The sequence below is a fragment of the Lissotriton vulgaris genome, chromosome 7 (genome assembly GCF_964263255.1).
Source record: "Lissotriton vulgaris chromosome 7, aLisVul1.2, whole genome shotgun sequence".
NCBI lineage: Eukaryota > Metazoa > Chordata > Amphibia > Caudata > Salamandridae > Lissotriton > Lissotriton vulgaris.
In genome coordinates, this window is record NC_141695.1 from 142,247,933 (window position 1) to 142,271,857 (window position 23,925).

Consider the following 23,925-nt stretch of genomic DNA (forward strand, 5'->3'; position numbering starts at 1 on the left):
CCCCAGGATTTGGCGACAACTAAAAGCGGCCAGAGCGCAACTGGCAGGAATGGATCTCAATCGCGCGGAATATGCGCCCCTTAGCTTGTAACATTCTTACTATGTGAGAGGCGATAAAACCGCACGACTGCTGGCAAGCAAACTTGACGAGCGGCTTCAGAGGTCTAAGATCACCACTATCCAGGACAACTAAGGACGGGACCTCCAAGAGGGCGTTAAAAGACTTTCGGGCTTTCTATGCTGAGTTATCCAGCGCAGATCTCTCTCTAAATAAAGGGGAGGCAGAATATTTGAACGAGGCGGTGGTAACAGCGCTCAATGAAGCTGGTGCTACTTCATTAGATGCACCTATCAGGTCGGAGGAAGTGATAGCGGCGATTTCACACCTAAAGCCTCTGAAAGCGCCGGGGCCGGACGGCTTCACAGCCGGCTTCTATAAAGCATTTTGTCCCCTACTGGTGCCCCTCTTGAATAAGTTATTTAATTCCTTCCAGGGGCCGCCCCCCCCCCCCTGACATGCTTGCGGCCGATGTCATAGTACTGCCGAAGCCGGGCAAAGATGCTACGCAAATGCGCCTCTTACAGGCCCATATCCCTGCTCAATCTCGATCTCAAACACTTTACAGGGATCTTAGCAGCTGGATTAGGACCGTCATTACCTTGCATCACAGAGCCAGACCAATTGGGATTTATCCTAAATAGGCAATGCAGCGACAACAGCAAACTACTTCTACATGTCATATACAAAGCCCACTACAACAACTCTGATGCGGTGTTCCTCTCTGTCGACGTTGAGAAAGAGTTTGAAAGGGTGGACTGGGGCTTCCTGGACAAGACGCTCATACGATTCGGTATAGGTGATTGCTTCAGAGCCTGGGTTGCCAGCTGCTATGATGTGCCCCGGGCATCTGTCTGATTCAACGGCATCGGTTCACAACCGTTTGACATCAGACGAGGAACTAGGCAGGGGTACCCACTCTCGCCTTTACTGTTTGCGCTATACATAGAGCCGCTTCCGCAAAGAATCAGGGACAACCCGGATATAACTGGCATCACATTTGGGGGCGAACCGCAAACCATAAGCCTTTACCCTGATGACATCTTGGCTGCCCTGGATAACCCCAAACAGTCCGTGCCAGCCTTCCTGATAGAAATGGAGGCTTTTGGGAAGGTATAGGGGTTCAAAATGAATGCGGTAAGTCCATGATCCTTTTTCTGGGCCGCAATGCTCGCAAGTCCACTATCGTAACATTGACGTACGGGTGCTTGGCTTCTCGCACCTCAATCACTTACCAGGGAATCACCCTGACACCAAGTACAACGCAGACTGTTGCCTGGAACTACTCAGATCTCTACTCCCAAATCCAGGGAGACCTAAGAAAATGGAGACAACAACCGCTCTCACTGCTGGGTCACGTAGCGGAGATCAAAATGTCCCTGCTGCCAAAAGTCCAATACATATTCCAGACCATCCCCATGACTCCACCGTTAGGAATGCTAAAGAAACTGCAGGAAGCAATACTGCAGTTTGTATGGGTGGGGAAACGTCCGCGAATGCACAGGGATCTCGCTCAACGGGCCCCGCAGGAGGGGAACTTAGGGATTCCAAACCTTTTGAGGTATTTCCAGGTGACACAGCTACGATATTTCTTAGAATGGAATCGACCTGAGTCAGAAAAGAGATGGCTCTTCCAGGACAGAGCAATGGCCCAGATGTCGCTTTGGAAGATCCCATTCCTGAAACGCTCAGATAGACCAACACACCTCAAGAGATCGCCCATTACTCACATGATTCTCGGGGTGTGGGACGTGGTAGGAATCAACGGGGGACTTACCACCTTCCCCTCACCTCTCACACCACTGTTTGACAACCCTGCATTCCCACCGGGGATGGAGCCCCACGCCTTTGAGCAATGGAGGGCTTCCGATTGCAAGTCAGCGGGACACCTTTTTGACCTAGATGGCTTCATCCAACTCCTCGATGACCTAAAAGGAATGTACAATCTTACTGCCCCACGGTGCTTTCAATATTTTCAGATCAGACACTGGCTGACTCAACCTGACACTCGGCACCTTGTGGGTAGGCGACTCATGGCCTTCGAGAAATGGCTATTCACAAAAAAGACTGATAGTAAGGCGATTACGGATCTTTATTAAATGATCGTTCCTGAGCCACTTCCACACCGATCAGCGGGCCAAAGAGGGTGGCAATCCAAGCTAGGGAGAAACCTCTCGGATGAGGAGTGGGGGGATGTCTTCCACAGAGCGCACCACACAGCTAGAAACACTGTGAGTAAAGAAACAGCGGTTAAGATTGCTTCCTATTGGTACCTGACGCCTACCCGACTAAACAAAAGCAATCCACACCGGAGCCCTACATGTTAGAGGGGTTGTGACGAAACGGGGACTCTAACACACCTACTGTAGGATTGCGTAGAAGTGAAAGACTAATGGACAGAGGTTCTTGATGCTATAAACACACACTTTGACACTGACATTCCTCGCTTTCCGGCGTACACTCTCTTGGGTCTCCCAAATGCACTCACCTTCCCCTTACCCATCAGAGGAAAGCAAATGGGGTTGACACTAGGGGTCGCAGGCAGTCCAGCCCATCCTCTCGCTATGGGGTTCTCCGAGGCGTCCCTCACACACGGGATGGCTCCATAGACTCTGGTATATATTGGGTATGGAACAAATCCAGGCAACCCTCACGCAATCATCAGAGTCATTTACTACTGTTTGGCAGCCTTTCCAATCCGTATTAGCCACAGAATTCAATGAAATCACATGCCCGAAGTACCAGCGCCTGCTGAGGCTCACCGACATACCCACAACCAAGAGCGTCCGTGCTTGATGGGTAAGGACAGAAGTCATGTTCCAGCAGCCACACAGTGCAGTTTAGCGACACACGGGGGGGGCAAAGAGGGTGGTGGGAGAAGGGGGGATTTGGGGGTTTTGGTTTGGGAGGGGAGGGGGGTGTTGTTACTTCATGGGGCGGTAGGTTACACCGACTGCTAAAGCTTGCCTCATACGAACTCTCAAGGACACTATACTTCCATATGACTTTGGGGCCTGTACAATCTGTGCTCCGGAGGAGGCTAGTTATTATAACGACATCTGTACAACAAGGGGCATGTGATTATTGTGTTGTACTGTACCTATTGCACCAGAAATTTTATAAAACAAAGTTAAACAAAAAAAAGATGTGTTTTTACAATCTGAGTCCAGGCATACTAAACTCCATTTCCCTATCTTTTCCTAATGGGAAGTTATGCTTATAGGATGTTATAAGTAAAACTCCCATTCTTTCCTATGGGACAGATAGCCTTGCAGTGGGGAAAAATGAAATACACTGTAATCCACCACCAGGACATGTCACACACACCAGTACATGTCTGACCTTTAACATACACAGCACCCTGCTCACAAGAGTACCTTGAGCCTACCTTAGGGGTGACATACATGTATGAAAAGGGAAGATTAGGGCCTGGCAAGTGGGTGCATTTGCCATGTCGACATGGCAGTTGAAAACAGCGCACAGATACTTGAGTGGCAGGTCTGAGACTCCCTTTCAGGGCTGCTTGGGTGGGTGGCACAATCAGTGCTACAGGCCCACTAGCAGCGTTTGATATACAGGCCCTCGCACTCTTAGTACACTTTACTACGGACATACTAGTAAACAAAATATGCCAATCATGGAAACACCAATATATAACACAATTTACAACAGGAGCACTTGCACTTTAACACTGAACAGAAGGGAGAAAGTGCCCAGAGACATAAAACCAGCAAAAACAGAGTCAAAACCGGGAGGTCAGAAAGCAAAAAGACAGGGGAAACACGCCAAAAGATGCAAGGTCTAACACGGTGACTTTTTGGATCTCTAGTTACCTCAGCATCCAACCACAGTACGATATAATTATTAACCTACAGTGCACAATGCAAACTGAAGAATAGACTATCGGCTGGTGTCTATTGGCCTGATATCCTAGATTAGGCACCCTTGCATTCTACTCAGATCCTTATCAGACAACTCCCCAATAGTTCTGGTACAGGACTGTATGCAAGGTACCTGACATACTGGATCTTGGAGATCTAAACCAGAATTCTAATTAGATGTCTCTTTCAGGAATGAGCAGTGTAAAGCAATCACTGAACACTTGGACCTCAACCTGGTCTCTGTGCTGCGGATAACTACATTTTGGCAGGCCTTTAAAGTGTATGTTGTAGGTAAGGGCATAGCAAAGGAAGCAAAGACATTGAAATTGCTGTGATAATGATTAACATGATTTAAAAATTATCTTAGGTAGCTAGAAAAAATTAAACATGGGATCATAATTATGCCACACTTTCCTGAACAAATGAACCATTAAGCAATTACATTGAGGTTGCAGAGCACGAAAGGAGATTCTTAGCAAAGAAAGCTGAGGAATTGTGTATTATTAAATAATTGTGCATTATTATGAATCTGCATAATCTTAATCTGCACTCAAATTCACACATTTATACTGACCTGATGCTATTTCATTTGAAACAATTTGATATGATCTGTTAAAGTGTGGTATCCTGGCTAACTAGGCCTCAATTGATTTTCAATACCATCTTGTAAAAAAAGTATGTCACATTCACGGTTTATTTCTGCTGCACATAGTCAAGCAAGTTATGTTTGTTTATTTCTTAATGACACTGTTCTTGAAGAAGACTCTTTTCATGGACTTAGAATGTAACATTTTTCCAAGGGTCTCACATGAGGTATTGCATTTATTCACAATGGTTTACTGTTGTTTCTGTAACTAGTTTGTTCTGATATCTCCGGATGACATTAGGCAGGGTTTGGGAGTATTCATTATTCACATAGTAGGTTAGTGCTTAGGTAGTAAGGCTGTACGATGTTTTTAAAGTCTGTATTCTGATTTGTTGAACATGTATTGTCCTCCTCGCACCATGATTCAGCAGTTTTTATACTGTTCCATGAGGCGATTTCATACATAAATGCCCAATTTTTGGGGTGAGCTGTCTGAGTTCTTACTGATTTTCCTGCATATTTGGAACTTGTTCTTTTATGGATTTTGCCTATCACTATGTATTGTTCTATTAAAGAGAGCCTTCACTGCAATGACGTTAGGCATATAAATGAGAATAGCTGCATTTGAACAGCATTCCCAATCTACGCAACCAGTGGGAGTGTTTTTGTAGTGTAAGGTTTTAGGATACAGAACACTCCCAAAACTCAGGGCAATAGACTGGAGAAAGGTAGAACACCAAGTTGAGTGCTGTCCAGTACACTTTGAAATATTGCATGCGCTCACACCACAGTGGGATCAGTCTACAGTGCAGTAGAGACTATCTTATTGATATCACACATGGGCCATACTCCTATCCCCATCCTAATATAGGTGGACAACGCAGTTCAAATAGAACAAACTATAAATAGTCTTCGGCACCTCTTAGACTTGTTTTGTAATGTAAATGGAGGACCTATACCTCAAAGTTAATTTTTCAAAGTCATACATCATGACCGATGGTAGCCCTTGCGCCAAATGAAAGTCTTCTAAGATGGGCAAATCTGCCTTATCAACGGTTAACATTTTTAGTTATCTAGGGATTTTGTTTTGGCACCTTTAAGCTGGTCATCACTCATAACATTGAGAGGACATATTGAAGCCATTTTTAGATTTGCCAGCAAGCTTAAAAATAAAACTAATTTAGGCAATGCTGAATATTTGAAAGAGTGTATGTCAGCATGCATTTAAGGTACTTGCCTCTGGGGGCATAATAGCATAGAAAGTTTACAACGCATAGATAATCAAATTATGCTTAGACTTTTATGTGTCCTTGGAAGCACTCCCCCTCTAATTTGTCACGAAGAGCTTGGCATGTTGTCTCTGAAAGATGTGAAAGGGCTAGCACCCCTATTACTCTGGACAAAAATGTGGCCATCACAAGAGGCTGGAAAAACAAGATCTTGTATCTGCGATTGACTGCTATTAGATGAGGCAGAACCAATACCACCACTTAAGTAGGTGAGGTTTCTTTTGCATGCTTGTGTCTGTCCGATTTTTACAGGCCCCCCTTTTTAATTGGTCCAAATTTTAAGCAACGTGTTAAAAAAGCATACTTTGAGCACTGCAAAAATACCTCTTGTATGCACCCCAAAACATGCAAAGTATTGTAAGTTAAGCACAAGTTACAACAACCTCTGGTCTAGAGCCTTACCTGGAATGAATTATATACTCTACTTATCATTAATAGCTTACCCTTTTTAAATTAAGGACTTTGCACTTTAAATTTGACTCTTCCACAATGGGCCCCTGGCATCAAGACCTACCCACCTGCAGGTGTGACAATATTGCAACTCGAAGTATCAGCCACTTATTTTTGTTTTTCCACTTGTACCAGGAGCCAAGACTTTGATCCTTGGCATCCTTTTTACGGAAGGCCAATGTGAGACAGTACTAGGAAGGGGTACTGATTATGCAGGCACTAGGTTCTTCGAAGTTTGGTGTGCGGGACTCAATTGTATCAAATCAGCATTACACATTAGGAGGGCTTATGAACCTTATAAGATACAGTTTCTGTATGAATCAGTGGCAGTCAACGCTTTTTAATCTTATGAAATGTTATGAATTGTACTGAATATCTTTGATTGTATGTGACTCAGTGATATGTTTTTATTTACCATATTTTTTATAACTATTTGATCTGCCTTTTGTGTGCCTCTCGCCTAATACCATTTATCTTAACTTGGCTTGATATCGCACGTTCATGATTGGAAAGGTTCACATGTCTGCCTTGAGGATATACTTGAGGTAATAAAGTAGCTGCAGAGTGGTGATGTATCTGGGCCTGTATGGATTTTAATTAGATTTTATGAAACTTATACTGATTTAAAAAGCCCCCTCCTACTTAAGGAATATGAAGAAGCCATTATGGAAGGGTGACTTCCCACATTGACATTAGAAGACATGAGGACAGCACTTCTCAAACCCGACAGATCAGAAGAACGCTGGGCATCATAAAGACTACTGTAATTGCTTCACATTAACAATATGGTATTTGCAAAAGTCCTAGTTAGTAGGTTAAAACCACTTATGTCAGGTCTGGTACTTCCAGACCAGACTGATTTTATACCCAGCCACCCAACATTGTTACATTAAATATTCTCCTAGCAGTGGTACATCATTTAGACCCTCAATTACTGGCATAGTCACTTCTTCTTGGCATTACAAAATATTTGTCTCTCTGGAATAGCAATATATGTTTTAGGTATTAACTAAAATGGGCCTGTAATGGCATTTGATTAAAATTAACGTGTTCCGTAGGAACCCCTTGGCCAGAGTGTTTATCAATGGACAGGGGCACCAGACAGTGTTGCCCTCTATCACCACTCTTATTTGCCATTTCTCTGGAACACTTGACCTTTGTTTACAGACAGATGCATGCACATAGAGGAATTTATATAGGTGGCAGGCCATTGGTTGTATACCTGTACATGGACAATGTCCTTCTGTATATACAGAACACAACCGGAAACATGAATCCAATTGTTGAAGAAACTGACTGATTCAGTGTTATCTCTGGACTAAAAACTAATTGTGCAAACCGAAGTAGACAGAGGGTCATGTTTTCTTTACTTTTGGCAAAGTGTGAAACTGCAGTGTGACGGATAAAAGGTCCAACAGCTACACCTACACCTAAAACACCGGAAAGAAGACTTAAGTTATTGAAGTGATTTGGTGGTCCTCTTGAAGGACTAATCCACCCAGTGGCAGTATCGTGGGACTTCAAGGAATCCCTGAGAACATAACCTTTTTTTTGTTTTTACAAATTTCTTTATTGGTTTTAGCAAAAGTAGAAAAATAAACAAAAAAACATAATAATGACAATTCCGAAGTGCCACTCACAAACGATATCACATCAAACAAAATTAACAAATGTGAACGGTGGAGTCACAATAGCCTAAAGCAAACATAAGGAGATGATAGACTGAGCGCTGAACCTTTTCAGACACTCACCCCCAGTCACAGATCTAAGTTGAATCTATCATCATTCTTTAGCTAACTTCGCCGCCCCAGTTCATACCACGAAACCAGTCCCAGGATGCTTGTTTCTGGTCCAGGGAAGACCCGGCTTGGCAGTTCGGGCTGGACTGTTCCCAGGAGGAACAGGGTCAAGACTGATTTGCACATGGCTGGGTCTGAACTGAAGTGGGAAATTGAGCTAAAGAACGATGATAGATTCAACCCAGATCTGTGACTGCGAGTGAGTGTGTGAAAAGTTTCCGTGCTCGGTCAGTCATCTCCTTGTGTTTGTCATAATAGTCTAGACATGTCACTCCTCCAACCTCAGGTGTGGTAGCATGTCATAATGAAGAAGGCCCCTGCATTGACATGGGTGGCAGTATGGTGCATCGTGGCAATAGTTTCTGGGGGTACAACATGATTTGGAAGGACACCGAGGAACGTGTACGCCCCAGTACAGGCTAATCCACACATGGAGATATAAGAAGATCCTGCAGGCCAGTGCCACTGGTCACTAAAAGCCAGGACAACAATTCTGAGGTGCCTGAGATCCACACCCACAGTTGTAAGGGGCAGTGTTGGTGTGGCTGTATTACCTATGTGAAATCCTCATAGGGGCATGGTCCCGCTATCTCATGTGCTGGCATGGCTCATTGTATGAGTTGCAGAATGGGACAGAAGGACCTAGGGTAGTGGTCAGGGTTCAGGGTGGATGTGCATACCTTTTTTCCTCAAAGTTTCTGATATAGGTATCCCAGCACCCATCTCTAGCATTCCCTCCTCCTTGTCTATGTGCCACTGCGAGGACATCCAGGTCAGCTTTTGCCCATTTGAGCAATGTGGAGAGCCAATAGGGTGTATCGGTGGCTGTATGAGCCTTCCAGCACTTGAAGATTTGCCGTTTGAAGAGTATTATGGCTAGGTAAAGGAATCCATGAAAGTACTTATCTCTCTTAGTCTTGGGTCTAGGACCGATTAGGTATGATTCCAGGATCGGCAGGACCAAGTGCTCTAGCAAAGTTGAAGTAATTCTGTGACTTCTCCCCAGGGCCGCTCCAACACCCGGTGCTCCCAGACCATGTGGTCAAAAACCTTCCCCATCTGCTCTACATCTGGGGCATGCAGAGGATGCTGTAGGAAACAGGCGCTTGATGCGTTTCGGTGGGAGATGACCCTGATGCAAATAGTTAAATTGCGTGTAATAGAAGTGTGGATTACGTAAAACCTCCTTTACATGGGTCCAGAGACTGTCTGTGAATTGCATCTCAGGGTCGGCCATTCATTGGACTTTAGCCCTGTCATACGACTCATAATGGTACGAGTGCAATGCAACATTAAGGGCCATAATATTTTTCTTTGGGACAGGATTGCATGCAGTAGTGGTGTACTGTAGTAATCGCATGCTGTCCGGCATGATATATCAGGAAATGGCCTGCCACAATGCCATACGTGTCCATAATCTCAAAAAGGGGATTTGTGCAGCCACCATGAAAAAGTCACCCATTTGGTCAAACTCGACATCTCTCCAAGGCAACATGTTATTGTGTTGGGTCACCGCCTGGTGCCGAGTGCCAGCAACTGTCAAACTGGGATCAGTGGGGAGTATGGAGGATGGGACCCGTTGCCTTGCTCGTATGCATACCAGCACACATATCCTATATTTCTTTGATGCGTTTCATATGGTGGACGAGCCCTGGGGTCCAACAGTTGCATACATATATGTGTCCACCTAATGAATGGGTGCTCTCTCCGGTCAAGGGGCTGTGCCCAGCCAGTGCATCGACCACTGCAGCTGAGCTGCTGCATAGTACAGCTCATAATTTGGACCACCCTCATGAAGCAGGCACTAGAGCATGAAGAGCACCACCCGTCTCCTGCCTGAGCCCCATATCAGCTCCAGCAGGAGACCATGGAGGTCCTAAATGAGTCGCTTGGTGAGGGAAAGTGGTAACGCTGCAAAGAATACAGGAGTCATGGCAAGATAAGCATTTTGAAGATTACCTGCCAGCCCAGCGGGGACAGCTGCAAGGACAACCATAAGGGAGGGATTTACAGATGTAGTTTGGGGCCCCACCCATGTTAACGTTGCCCTCCACAAGTCCTTGCCGAGTGGTAGATCTGTACACCCAAGTACTTCAGCATGTCAGGGTGCTATTCCAGCCCAAACCGTGGCAGGGCCCTCCTGTTATGCTCATGAACTGGAGAGAGGGGGAAAAAGCCAGACTTAGACCAATGCAATCTGAAGCCTGATACTATTCCAAATTCCTCCAGTGTCTCCATCAAGGCTGGAAGTGTGGCAGTGGCATCATACAGATAGATAGGGTCATCATGTGCTTATAAAGAGATGATATGGCCCTTGACATGTACTTGGAGACCCCAAAGCTGCACTTGCAAGCTCTGGCAGCAGGCCAGGGGCTCCATGGTCAGGATACAAATCAATCAACAGGGATAGTGGGCAACCCTCACTGGTGCAGCTATGTATGTCAAAGCTGTCGGTTATCAACTGTACCATCCTGACTCTTGCTTTCGAGTTCTTATAGAGGGTGCATATCTAATTAAGGTACCCCGGCCTGAGGCCGATTTCCTCCAGAGTTGCCAGAAGGTAATCCCACCCCAGTATGTCATACTCTAATTCAAGCGACACCACCAACTATTCCCCCATCTCACTCAAGGAAGGTTTCATCAGATGAAGTGGTCGTCGAATGTTGAGAAAAGAATTGCATTCTGGAATAAACCCACATTGATCTACTTGTGCTAGGGTGTTAGCAACAGCCAATTAGCCAGGGCCTTCCCTAATATCTTATTGTCTATATTAATTAGGGAGAACGGCCAATATGAGGGGACTTTGGGGGGGGGGATCCCGGCCTGGTTTTGACACCTCTATCAGCACCTCGCAGAGCGAGTCTGGGAGCTGACCCTTCTTTCTTGCTTACTTAAAAACTTCCAAGAGAATCTGGGAAGGGTGTGCACTGAAGGTGGCATACTATTCTAGCGTGACTCCATCCATACATAGAGTTTTATTTCATGCAATTTGGGTGATAGCCACCCGTATCACGTCAATTTGAAGGGGTTCATCCAGTTCAGCTCATTAGAGTGAAATCAATCAGGGTAACAGTAGCCCGTGAAGAAACCCTTTGATTCAGTTAATGGGGACTGTCTACAGCTGCATACCGGGAGTGATAGTACTTTGCAAAAGCGGCAATAATGGCCACTTGTGTATTAGCCACCATGCCATCCCCCAACTTGATTGCTCCTACCGATGGGTATGCCTGCCAGTCTTTAACGAGCCATGCCAATAGCCTGTCCGAACGCTCCCCTCCACATGGAGAAGGTCAAGGAAGTGACTATAGTCATGTTTCTCCTACGGCGCATCTAGATCCCTGTGACTCTTTCTCAGCTGCTTGTTTCTTTCCGTCCCATCGGCCCACTATGACACCTTGGTCTCAAGTAGTGTAAACTCCCGTTCCATGTCCAGCAGCTTCGTGTGCAGGGTCTCATGTACCCCCTGACGTAGTGGCAATGCATTGCTTTCTGATGACCACCTTGTGGAAATCCCACTTCAGCACCCTGGAGAGGGTGGTGCCTGTGTTAAGTTGGAAATATTGAGTAATTTGTATTAAAAGGGCATCCCTGAAGGGGGCTTCCGAAGTACCTTGGTCTGGAACCTCCAGGGCTGTAATGTCATCAGCAGTGGCCAGTGATCCGAGAGGGTGCGCACCAAGGACTCTGTCACAGTTATCTACGTGCCCAATGGTTCATTGCAGAGAAAAATATCAAGTTTAGCTTGGAGGTCATGGACCAGGCAATAAAACAAGCCACTGGTGTCCAGATGGTGCAAGCACCACATATCGAACACGCTCTTGTTAACCATTGAGTCCTGAAAGTATTTGGAACACAATTAAAGTTGCTGTCTGATGTGCTTGGATTGTGAGGGTCCCGGAAAATAGCTGGGATGAAGAGCCCTAAAAAAGTAGAGTGAATAGTGTTGGGGGCATAAACAACCACCAGCATGAGGGGAGCACCATCCATTTGCCCTTCCATCACCTACTACCTATCCTCAGTGTAAACTCTGTGCATGTCTTTCACAATTGGTACCCCCGGGGCAATCTATCTCATGACCCTTTTGCATATGGGATGCTGTAGTGCTATACACCTGCCCCCTCCATTTTGCATGCACTTTTTGTAAGTCTACCTGTGTCAAATGCATCTCCGGCAAAAGGCTATGTGTGTGCAACCCCGCTTAAGATATGTATGAACCCATTACATCTCTGTGGTAGTGCCCATGCCCTTCACATTCCAGTTCAGCAAGTTATAGTGTGTGGTCATATTGCCTGTAGGTGTGCCCATGGTAAGTAGTGATGCATCACAATCCACAATTGACATTCCCCAAAACTCCATTGTGAAGGCAACCCCAAACGTTCGATCAATGATAAAGAGATCAGTGGAGTACAGAGCCATGTCACAGAATTATATGTAGAAAACTTCATCTGTGCCTCAAAAGAAAACACAAGATTTGTAACCCCCTGACCAGTACTCCCCTGATTGACTAGCCATAACAATCCAACAAATGTACATCAACCAAAGAGAAATGTGTAATAAAATACATGTCCTGTTTGGAGAGGTCAGGGCTCATGGATACAAGGGTCGTCTTCGACGATCTGGGCGTCCAATCCTCTCTGATGAGGTTCCAAGGTGTTTCCAAAAGTTACTGGTGAGCAGTCCACACCACTTCTCACACAGTAAAGACCAAACCCCCACGCTTCATAGCAGATTATCCACCAGTCATAGTGTCAACTCCTGACCCTGGGAGTACTCCCAAGCAGAGGTCATTGTCGTGTAGTTCCTACAAACCTATATAGGATCTGTGCATTTAGATAACATAATCTAATGGACTGGTGTCCAGACTGATTCTAGGAACCCCCAAAGGATAAATTAGTCAGTAGACCGGTAGACCAGCTAGCTCACAGTGCCACTATGAGCCCTCTTACCAAGGATCGAATAGTTTCTGGCAACTATTGAACATGACAACCCTGACCCCTCAGGGATCGTGGAAACAGTACAATACTTTTCACTCAGTCACTCATGCTTACTTTGTCTCAGAGAGATACACAGAATAAACGGTGGGGACGTTTTCAATAAGTATTTTTTGAACCAGCATATTATTCTAGTATAGAACCATGAGACAGAAACTGATGTATACTATTATGAGCGCCAGTAGAGTAAAGAAAATGTAGAATTCTACCATATTGCTGAAGCAATGACTATATGCAGGCATATAGATACATAACAGTAAAAATGCGTACTCCAACAATGTAGATCCTAACTAGATGTACCTACGTTTACCAAGCATGTATGTAGGTGTATAGCCAAGAACCCCCTTAGGGTAGAGCCAACCTCATTACCTGATGTGGGAGAGCAAAGGACCCCATCTAGGTCTCCAGATGGACACCCCGCAAGGGATGTCAGACCACTGTGTGCTGCAGTGTTTGCATGCAGGGACCTCAGTGTCTTACGTCAGCATGTCAGAATGGGAGTCTTTCTCCTCTGGTTTGCCCAGTGAAGATGTAGTTTATATATAGCTGAAAGGTACCCTCAGGGGTTCTATCTAGAAATATACAATGGGCATGTTGGGCAAGGATGACGATAGAGATGGGCCTTGTACAGAGTTATTATACAGAAGATGGTAATCCTGAGTTGATACTGAGAATCCTCATGCATAATACATGAGGCTAGTTTTCAGAAAAAATCACACAACCAGAAATACTGGGCTCATCCATCCAACATAAGACCATGACAAATTGAATACTTATAAGTTCTAACCCCAGAAACCCGGGGATACCAAATATTATAGCTTGTATAGGCCATTATATATGGTATCCCCTAAGAGAACCAATCATAGAATCTTGTGGAATGATGTAAAAATGTTGAAAATATACAGTTGTCTGCCATAATGCAAAAGGCAACTTACAGTGATCAATGGCTAAAGTGTAACCCATTAAAGGTAGGGGATAAAACATATTACAACAATGCGTGAGCCATAATATTTGGTATCCCCATTATAAACGACATTGGAAAGCAAAAGGAAGGGTGCTATTTTGCATAGAAATACTGTGCACGCCTGTCCTACATAAGACCATACCAATTCAAATCCTGGTAAGTTCTAACCCAAGAAACATAGGGTATACCAAAAATGATAGCCGGTATAGGCCATTATATATGGTATCCCCTAACAGAACTGCACATACGATCTTGTGGAATGATGTAATACATTTGAAAATATACAGTTCGTCGGCTATAATATCAAAGGCAACTTCAAGTGGTCAATGGCTAAAGGGTAACCAATGAAACATAGGGGATAGAAGATATTACAGCAATGCGTGAGCCATAATAGTTGGTATCCCCATTGTAAACGACATTGGAAAGCAAAAGTAAAGGTGCTATTTGGCATAGAAATACTGTGCTCGCCTGTCTAGCATAAGACAATGCCAAATGAAATCCTGATAAGTTCTCCCCCAAGACACACAGGGGATACCAAATATAGCCGGTATAAGCCATTATATATGGTATCCCCTAAGAGAACCGGACATACGATCTTGTGGATTGATGTAAAAAACGTGAAAATATACAGCTGTGTGCTATCATATAAAAGGCAACTTCAAGTGGTCAATGGCTAATGGATAACAAATGAAACGCAGGGGATACAAGATATTACAGCAAGGCCTAAGTCATAATATTTGGTATCCCCATTGCTAACGATGTTGGAAAGCAAAAGGAATGGTGCTATTAGGCATAGAAATACTGTGCTCACTCATAGCACATAAGACCATGTCAAATTGAATACTGTTAAGTTCTAACCCCAGAAACACAGGGAATACCAAATATTATACCCGGTATAGGCCATTATATATGATATCCCCATAGAGAACCTGACGTATAATCTTGTGGAATAACATAAAAAATGTGAAAAGATACTGTAGTCTCTTATCAAAGAAAAGACAAGTTCAAGTGGACAATGGCTAAAGGATAACCAATCAAACTTAGGGGATACAAGATATTGCAGCAAAGCATGAGCCATAATATTTGGTATCCCCTTTGACAACGATGTTGGAAAGCACAAGGAACGGTGCTCTTTGCCATAGAAAAACTGGGCTCATCCAATGAACATAAGACCACCTTAAATTGAATACTGGTAGGTTCTAACCCCAGAAACAAAAAGGGATATCAGATATAATAGTTGGTATAGGCCATTATATTTGCTATCCCCTAAGCAAACCGGATGTAAAATCTTGTGGAAAGATGTAAAAAATCTGAAAAGATGCTGTAATCTGTTATCAATGAAAAGTCAACTTTAAGTGGTCAGTGGCTAAAGGGTAACCCATGTAACGTAGGAGACACAAGATATTACAGCAATGCGTGAGCCATAATATTTTGTATCCCCATAGTAAACAATATTGGAACGCAAAAGGAAGGCCACTATTTGGCATACAAGTACTGTGCACATGCATCAAACAAAAGACTATGTCAAACTAAATCCTGGTAAGGTCTAACCTAAGAAACACAGGGAATACCAAACATTAAAGCCAGTATTGGCCATTATATTTGGTATCCCCTAAGGAAACCGGACATACAATCTTGTGGAATGATGAAAAATGTGAAAGGTTACTGTAGTCTGCTATCAAGTGAAAGGCAACTTCAAGTTGTCAATGGCTAAAGGGTAACCCATGAAAGGTAGGGGATACAAGCTATTACAGCAATGCGTAAGCCATAATATTTAGTATCCCCCAAGGGAACCGAATATAAAATCTTGTGGAATGATGTCAAACATCTGAAAAGATACTGTAGCCTGCTATCAAATAAAAGAAAACTTCAAAGGCTAAAGAGTAACCCATTAAACGTAGGGGATACCAGATATTATAGAAATGCGTGAGCCATAATATTTGGTATCCCGATAGTAAACGGTGTTGGAAAGCAAAAAGAAGGTCGTTATTTGGCAAGGAAATACTGTGCTCACCAATCCAACATAAGACCACATCAATTTGAATACTGATAAGTTCTAACACCAAAAATACAGGGGATACCAAACATTATAGCTGGTAAAGGCCATTATATATGGTATTCCCCTAAGGGAACCAGATGTGGGATTCATGTAAGAAATCCGAAAAGATACTGTAATCTGCTATACAATAAAAGGCGACTTCAACTGGTGAACGGCTAAAGGGTAAACAATAAAACATAGTGGATAAGAGATATTACAGCAATGCGTGAGGCATAATATTTGGTATCCCCATTGTAAACGATGTTGGAAAGCAAAAGGAAGGCCACTATTTGGCACAGAAGTACTGTGCTCACTCATCCAAAATAAGAATATGTCAAATTGAATCCTGGTACGTTCTAACCCAAGAAACACAGGGGATACCAAATATTGTAGGTGGTATGGGCCATTATATATGGTATCCCCCAAGGGAACCTGACGTACAATCTTCTGGAATGATGTCAAAATGTGAAAAGATACTGTAGTCTGTTATCAAATACAAGACAACTTCAAGTGGCCAATGGCTAAAGGGGAAACCCATGAACCATAGGGGATACGAGATATTACAGCAATGTGTGAGCCATAATATTTGGTATCCCCATAGTAAACGATGTTGGAAAAAAAAGGAAAGGTTATAAACCGCATAGAAATACAGTGCTTATACATCCAACATAAGACCATATCAATTTGAATACTGGTAAGTTCTAACCAAAGAAACACAGGGGATACCAAACATAATGGCCGATATAGGCCACAATATATGATATCACCTAAGGGAACCAAGCGCACAATCTTGTGGAATGATGTACAAAATGTGAAAATATACCGTAGTCTGATATCAAATAAAAGACAACTTTAAGTGGTAAATGGCTAGAGTGTAACCCATAAAACATAGATGATACTAGATATTACAGCAATGCATGAGTCATAATATTTGGTATCTCCATGCTAAACGATGTTGGAAAGCAAAAGGAAGGGTACTATTTGCCATAGATATACTGCGCTCACCCATCCAACGTAAGAACATATGTAATTGGATCCTAGTAAGTTCTAGACCAAGAAACACCGGGGACACCAGATATTAATGCCGTTATAGGCCATTATATTTGGTATCCCTTAAAAGAACCGGTTGTAAAATCTAATGGAATTATGTAAAACATTTGAAAAGTTACTGTAGTCTTCTATCAAACAAAAGGCAACTTCAATTCGTCACTGGCTAAAGGGTAACTGATGAAACATAGGGGATACAATATATTACAGCAATGCGTGAGCCATAATATTTGGTATCCCTATAGTAAACGATGTTGTAAAGCAAAAGGAAGGCCGCTATTTGGCATAGAAGTACTGTGCTCACCCATCCAACATAAGACCATGTCAATTTGAATACTGGTAAGTTCTAACCCAGAAACACAGGGGATACCAGATATTATAGACAGTATAGGCCAGTATATATCGTATACCTTAAGGGAACTCGGACGTACAATCTTGTGGAACAATGTCAAAATGTGAAAAGTTACTGTAGTCTTCTATCAAATAAAAGGCGACTGCAAGTGGTCAATGGGTAAATGGCAACCCATGAAACGTAGGGGATACAAGATATTACAGCAATGCGTGAGCCATAATATTTAGTATCCCAATAGTAAACGATGTTGGAAAGCAAAAGGGAGGGTACTATTTGACATAGAAATACTGTGCTCACCCATCCAACATAAAACCATGTCAAATTGAATACTGGTGTGTTCTAACCCAAGATACACAGGGGAGAGGGGTGGCGCAGCGGCCAGGGCAACTGACGCCGGACGCTGGGGATCACGGTTCGATCCCCAGCTCCGGGGGCAGGGGTCTGCCCAGCACCATGTGACTCTGGGCAATAGCTTGCTTAATCTTCCCGATGGCCCCCAGCACCGGGAGGCCTACGGGTAGCTGTGCGCTTTACAAATACTGGATTTACATACCAAACATAATAGCCGGTATAGGCCATAATATATGATATCTCCTAAGGGAACCAAACGCACTATCTTGTGGAATGATGTACAAAATGTGAAAAGATACTGTAGTCTGCTATCAATAAATTGCAACTGCAACTGGTGAACGGCTAAAGGGTAAACAATAAAACATAGTGGATAAGAGATATTACAGCAATGCGTGAGGCATAATATTTGGTATCCCCATTGTAAACGATGTTGGAAAGCAAAAGGAAGGCCACTATTTGGCACAGAAGTACTGTGCTCACTCATCCAAAATAAGAATATGTCAAATTGAATCCTGGTACGTTCTAACCCAAGAAACACAGGGGATACCAAATATTGTAGGTGGTATGGGCCATAATATATGATATCACCTAAGGGAACCAAACGCACAATCTTGTGGAATGATGTACAAAATATGAAAAGATACTGTAGTCTGCTATCAAACAAAAGACAACTTTAAGTGGTCAATGGCTAAAGTGTAACCCATAAAACATAGGTGATACTAGATATTACAGCAATGCATGAGTCATAATATTTGGATCCCCCTGCTAAACGATGTTGGAAAGCAAAAGGAAGGGTGCTATACGGCCTAGATATACTGCGCTTACCCATCCAACGTAAGAACATATCTAATTGAATCCTGGTAAGTTCTAGACCAAGAAATACCGGGGATACCAGATATAATAGCCGTGGTATAGGCCATTATATTTGGTATCCCTTAAAGGAACCAGTTGTAAAATCTCATTGAACGATGTAAAAAATTTGAAAAGTTACTATAGTCTTCTATCAAACAAAATGCAACTTCAAGTCGTCACTGGCTAAAGGGTAACTGATGAAAAATAGGGGATACAAGATATTACAGCAATGCATGAGCCATAATATTTGTTATCCCCATTGTAAACGAATATGGAAAGCAAACAGAAGGTTGATATTTGCCATAGAAATCCTGTGCTCATCCATCCAATATAGGACCATGTCAAATTGAATTCTGGTAAGTTCTAACCCCAGAAACACACGGGATACCTGATATTATAGCAGGCATAGGCCATTATATATTGTATCCCCTAAAGGAACCAGAGGTAAAATCTTGAAGATGGTGTAAAAAATGTGAAAAGTTAGTGTAGTCTGCTATCAAGTAAAACACAACTTGGCCAAGGGCTAAAGGGTAACCCATGAAGCATAGGGGATAAGAGATATTACAGCAATACGTGAGCCATAATATTTGGTATCCCCATAGTAAACATTGCTGGAAAAAAAAGGAAGGGTGCTCTTTGGTATAGGAATACTGTGCTCCCCCATCAAACATAAGGTGAAGTCAAATTGAATCCTGGTAACTTCCAACCCAAGAAACACTGGGGATACCAAATATTATAGGCCGCATAGGCTAGTAAATTTGGTATCCACTAACGGTACAGATGCAAAATATTGTGGAATGATTTACAAAATTTGAAAAGATACTGTAGTCTGCCATCAAATAAAAGGCAAATTCAATTGGTCAATGGCTTAAGGGTAACACATGAAACATAGGGGATACGAGATATTATGGCAATGTGTGAGCCATAATATTTGGTATCCCCTTAGTGAATGATGTTAGAAAGCATAAGGAAGGGTGCTATTTGGTATAGGAATACTGTGCTCCCCCATACAACATAAGGCAAAGTCAAATTGAATCCTGGTAACTTCTAACCCGAGAAACACTGGGGATACCAAATATTATAGGCCATATAGGTTATTATAGTTGGTATCCCCATAAGGGTATGAATGCAAAACCTTGTTGAATAATGTACAAAATGGGAAAACATACTGTAGCCTGCTATCAAACAAAAGAACATTTCAACTATTCAATGGCTCAAAAGGTAACCCATGAAACATAGGGAATATGAGATATTGCAACAATGACTGAGCCATAATACTTGGTATCCCCATAGTAAATGATGTTGGAAAGCAAAAAGAAGGGTGCTATTTGGTATAGAAATACTGTGCTCCTCCATCCAACATAAGTCGATGTCAAATTGAATCCTGGTAACTTCTAACCAGAGAAAAGCTGGGGTTACCAAATTTTATAGGCCCTTTATGCTATTATATTTAGTATCCCCTAAGAGTACCATGCAAAATCTTGTGTAATGATGTACAGAATGTGAAAAGATACTGTAGTCTGCTATACAATAAAAGGCATATTCAATTGGTCAATGTCTAAAGGGTAACCCACGAAACATAGGTGATATGAGAAATTATGTCAATGCATGAGCCATAATATTTGGAATCCCCTTAGAAAATGATGTTGTAAAGCAAAAGCAAGGGTGCAATTTGGTATAGAAATACTGTGCTCCTCCATCCAACATAAGGCGATGTCAAATTGAATCCTGGCAACTTCTAACCCGAGAAACACTGGGGATACCACATATTATAGGCCGTATAGGCTATTAAATTTGGTATCCCCTAAGGGTACGGATGCAAAATCTTGTGGAATGATGTACAAAATGTGAAAAGATACTATAGTCTGCTATCCAATAAAAGGCAAATTTAATTAGTCAATGGCTTAAGGGTAACCCACAAAACATAGGGGATAGGAGATATTATGTCAATGCATGAGCCATAATATTTGGTATCCCTTTGGTAAATGATGTTGGAAAGCAAAAGCAAGGGTGCTATTTGGTATAGAAATGCGTGCTCCTCCATCTAACATAAGTCGATGTCAAATTGAATCCTTGTAACTTTTAACTCGAGAAAATCTGGGGATGCCAAATAATATAGGCTATATATATGCTATTATATTTGGTGTCCTCTAAGGGTACCGGATGCAAAATCTTGTGGAATGATATGCAAAATGTGAAAAGATACTGTAGTCTGCTATCAAACAAAAGGCAATTTCAACTATTCAATGGCTCAAGGGTAACCCAGGCAACATCGGGGATACAAGATATTACAGCAATGCGTGAGTCATAATATTTTGTATACCCATAGTAAATGATGTTGGAAAGCAAAAGGAAGGGTGCTATTTGGCATAGAAATACCTTGCTCCTGCATCCAACATAAGGCAAAGTCAAATTGAATCCTGATAACTTCTCACCCGAGAAACACTGGGGATACTAAATATTATAGGCCGTATAGGCTATTATAGTTGGTATCCCCTAAGGCTACGGATCCAAAATCTTGTGGAATGATGTACAAAAATGTGAAAAGATACTACAGTCTTCTATCAAATAAAAGGCTAATTCACTTGGTCAATGGCTAAGGGGTAACCCATGACGCATAGGGGAATACAATATATTACAGCAATGGGTGAGCCATAATTTTTGGTATCCCATAGAAATTATGTTGGAAAGCAAAAGGAAGGGTGCGGTTTAGTATGGAAATACTGTGCTCCTCCATCCAACATAAGGCGAGGTCACATTTAATCCTGGTAACTTCTAACCCGAGAAACGCTGGGGATACCAAATATTACAGGTCATATAGGCTATTACAGTTGGTATCTCCTAAGGGTATGGATGCAAAATCTTGTGGAATGATGTACAAAAATGTGAAAAGATACTGTAGTCAGCTATCAAACAAAAGGCAGTTTCAGCTAGTCAATAACTAAAGGGTAACCCATGAAATATAGGGGATACAAGATATTACAGCAATGAGTGAGCCATAATATTTGGTATCAGGGATGGTAATGATGTGGGAAAGCAAAAGGAAGGGTTCTTTTTGGTATACCAATACTGTGCTCCTCCCTCCAACATAATGCAATGTCAAATTTAATCCTGGTAACTTCTAACCAGAGAATCACTGGGGATACTAAATATTATAGGCCATTTAGGCTATTATAGTTGGTATCCCCTAAGGCTAAGGATGCACAATCATGTGAAATGATGTACAAAAAAAGTGAAAAGATACTGTAGTCTGCTATCAAACAAAAGGCAATTTCTGTTACTCAATAACTAAAGGGTAACACATGAAACATAGGGGATACAAGATATCATAGCAATGCGTGAGCCATAATATTTGGTATCCCCATGGCAAATGTTGTTGGAAAGCAAAGGTAGGGTGCTATTTGGTATACAAATACTGTGCTTCTCCATCCAACATAATGGGATGTCAAATTGAATCCTTTTAACTTCTAACCCGAGAAACACAGGGGATACCAACTATTATAAGCCGTATAGGCTATTATATTTGGTATCACCTACAGGTACCGAATGCAAAATGTTGTGGAATGAAGTACAAAATGTGAAAAGATACTGTAGTCTGCTATCAAACAAAAGGCAATTTCAACTATTCAATGGCTGAAGGGTAACCCATGAAACATCGGGGATACAAGATATTACACAATGCTTGAGCCATAATATTTGGTATCCCCATAGTAAATGGTGTTGGAAAGCAAAAGGAAGGGTGCCGTTTGGTATCAGTACACTGTGTTCCCCCATCCAACAAATGGCGAAGACAAATATAATCCTGATAACTTCCAACACGAGAAACACTGGGGATACCAAACATTATAGGCTGTATAAGCTATTACATTTGGTATCCCCTAAGGGTACGGATGCAAAATCTTGAGGAATGATGCGCAAATTTGAAAAGATATTGTAGTCTGCTATCAAAAATAAAGGCTAATTCAATTGGTCAATGGCTAAAGGGTAACCTATGAAACATAGGGGATACAATATATTACAGCAATGGGTGAGCCATAATATTTGGTATGCCCATAGAAAATGATGTTGGAAAGCAAAAGGAAGGGTGCTGTTTAGTATGGAAATACTGTGCTCCTCCATCCAACATGAGGCAGGGTCATATTGAATCCTGGTAACTTCTAAATCGAGAAACGCTGGGGATACCAAATATTATAGGTCGTATAGGCTATTATAGGTGGTATCCCCTAAGGGTAAGGATGTAAAATCTTGTGGAATGATGTACAAAAATGTGAAAAGATACTGTAGTCTGCTATCAAACAAAAGGCAATTTCAGCTAGTCAATAACTAAAGGATAACCCATGAAACATAGGGGATACAAGATATTACAGCAATGCGTGAGCCATAATATTTGGTATCAGGGATGGTAATGATGTGGGAAAGCTAAGGAAAGGGCTCTATTTGGTATACCAATACTGTGCTCCTCCATCCAACATAGTGCAATGTCAAATTGAATCCTGGTAACTTCTAACCCAAGAAACACTGGGGATACTAAATATTATAGGCCGTGTAGGCTATTATAGTTGGTATCCCCCAAGGCTACGGATGCAAAATCTTATGGAATGATGTACAAAAATGTGAAAAGATACTGTAGTCTGCTATCAAAGAAAAGGCAATTTCTGGTAGTCAATAACTAAAGGGGTACCCATGAAACATAGGGGATACAAGATATTATAGCAATGCGTGAGCCATAATATTTGGTATCCCCATGGCAAATGATGTTGGAAAGTAAAAAGAAGGGTGCTATTTGGTATACAAATACTGTGCTCCTCCATCCAACATAATGCAATGTCAAATTCAATCCTGGTAACTTCTAACCCAAGAAACACAGGGGATACCAAATATTATCGGCCGTATAGACTAATATATTTGGTATCCCCTAAGGGTACCGGATGCAAAATCTTGTGGAATGATGTACAACATGTGAAAATATAATGTAGTCTGCTATGAAACAAAAGGCAATTTCAACTATTCAATGGCTCAAGGGTAACCCATGAAACATTGGGGATACGAGATATTATGGCAATGTGTGAGCCATAATATTTGGTATCCCGTTAGTAAATGATGTTGGAAAGCAGAAAGAAGTGTGCTTTTCTATAGAAATACTGTGCTCCTGCATTCAACATAAGGCGAATTGAAATTGAATAATGTTAACTTCTAAACCAAGAAACACAGGGGATACCAAATATAATAGGCCATATAGGCAATTTAGTTGGTATCCCCTAAGGGTC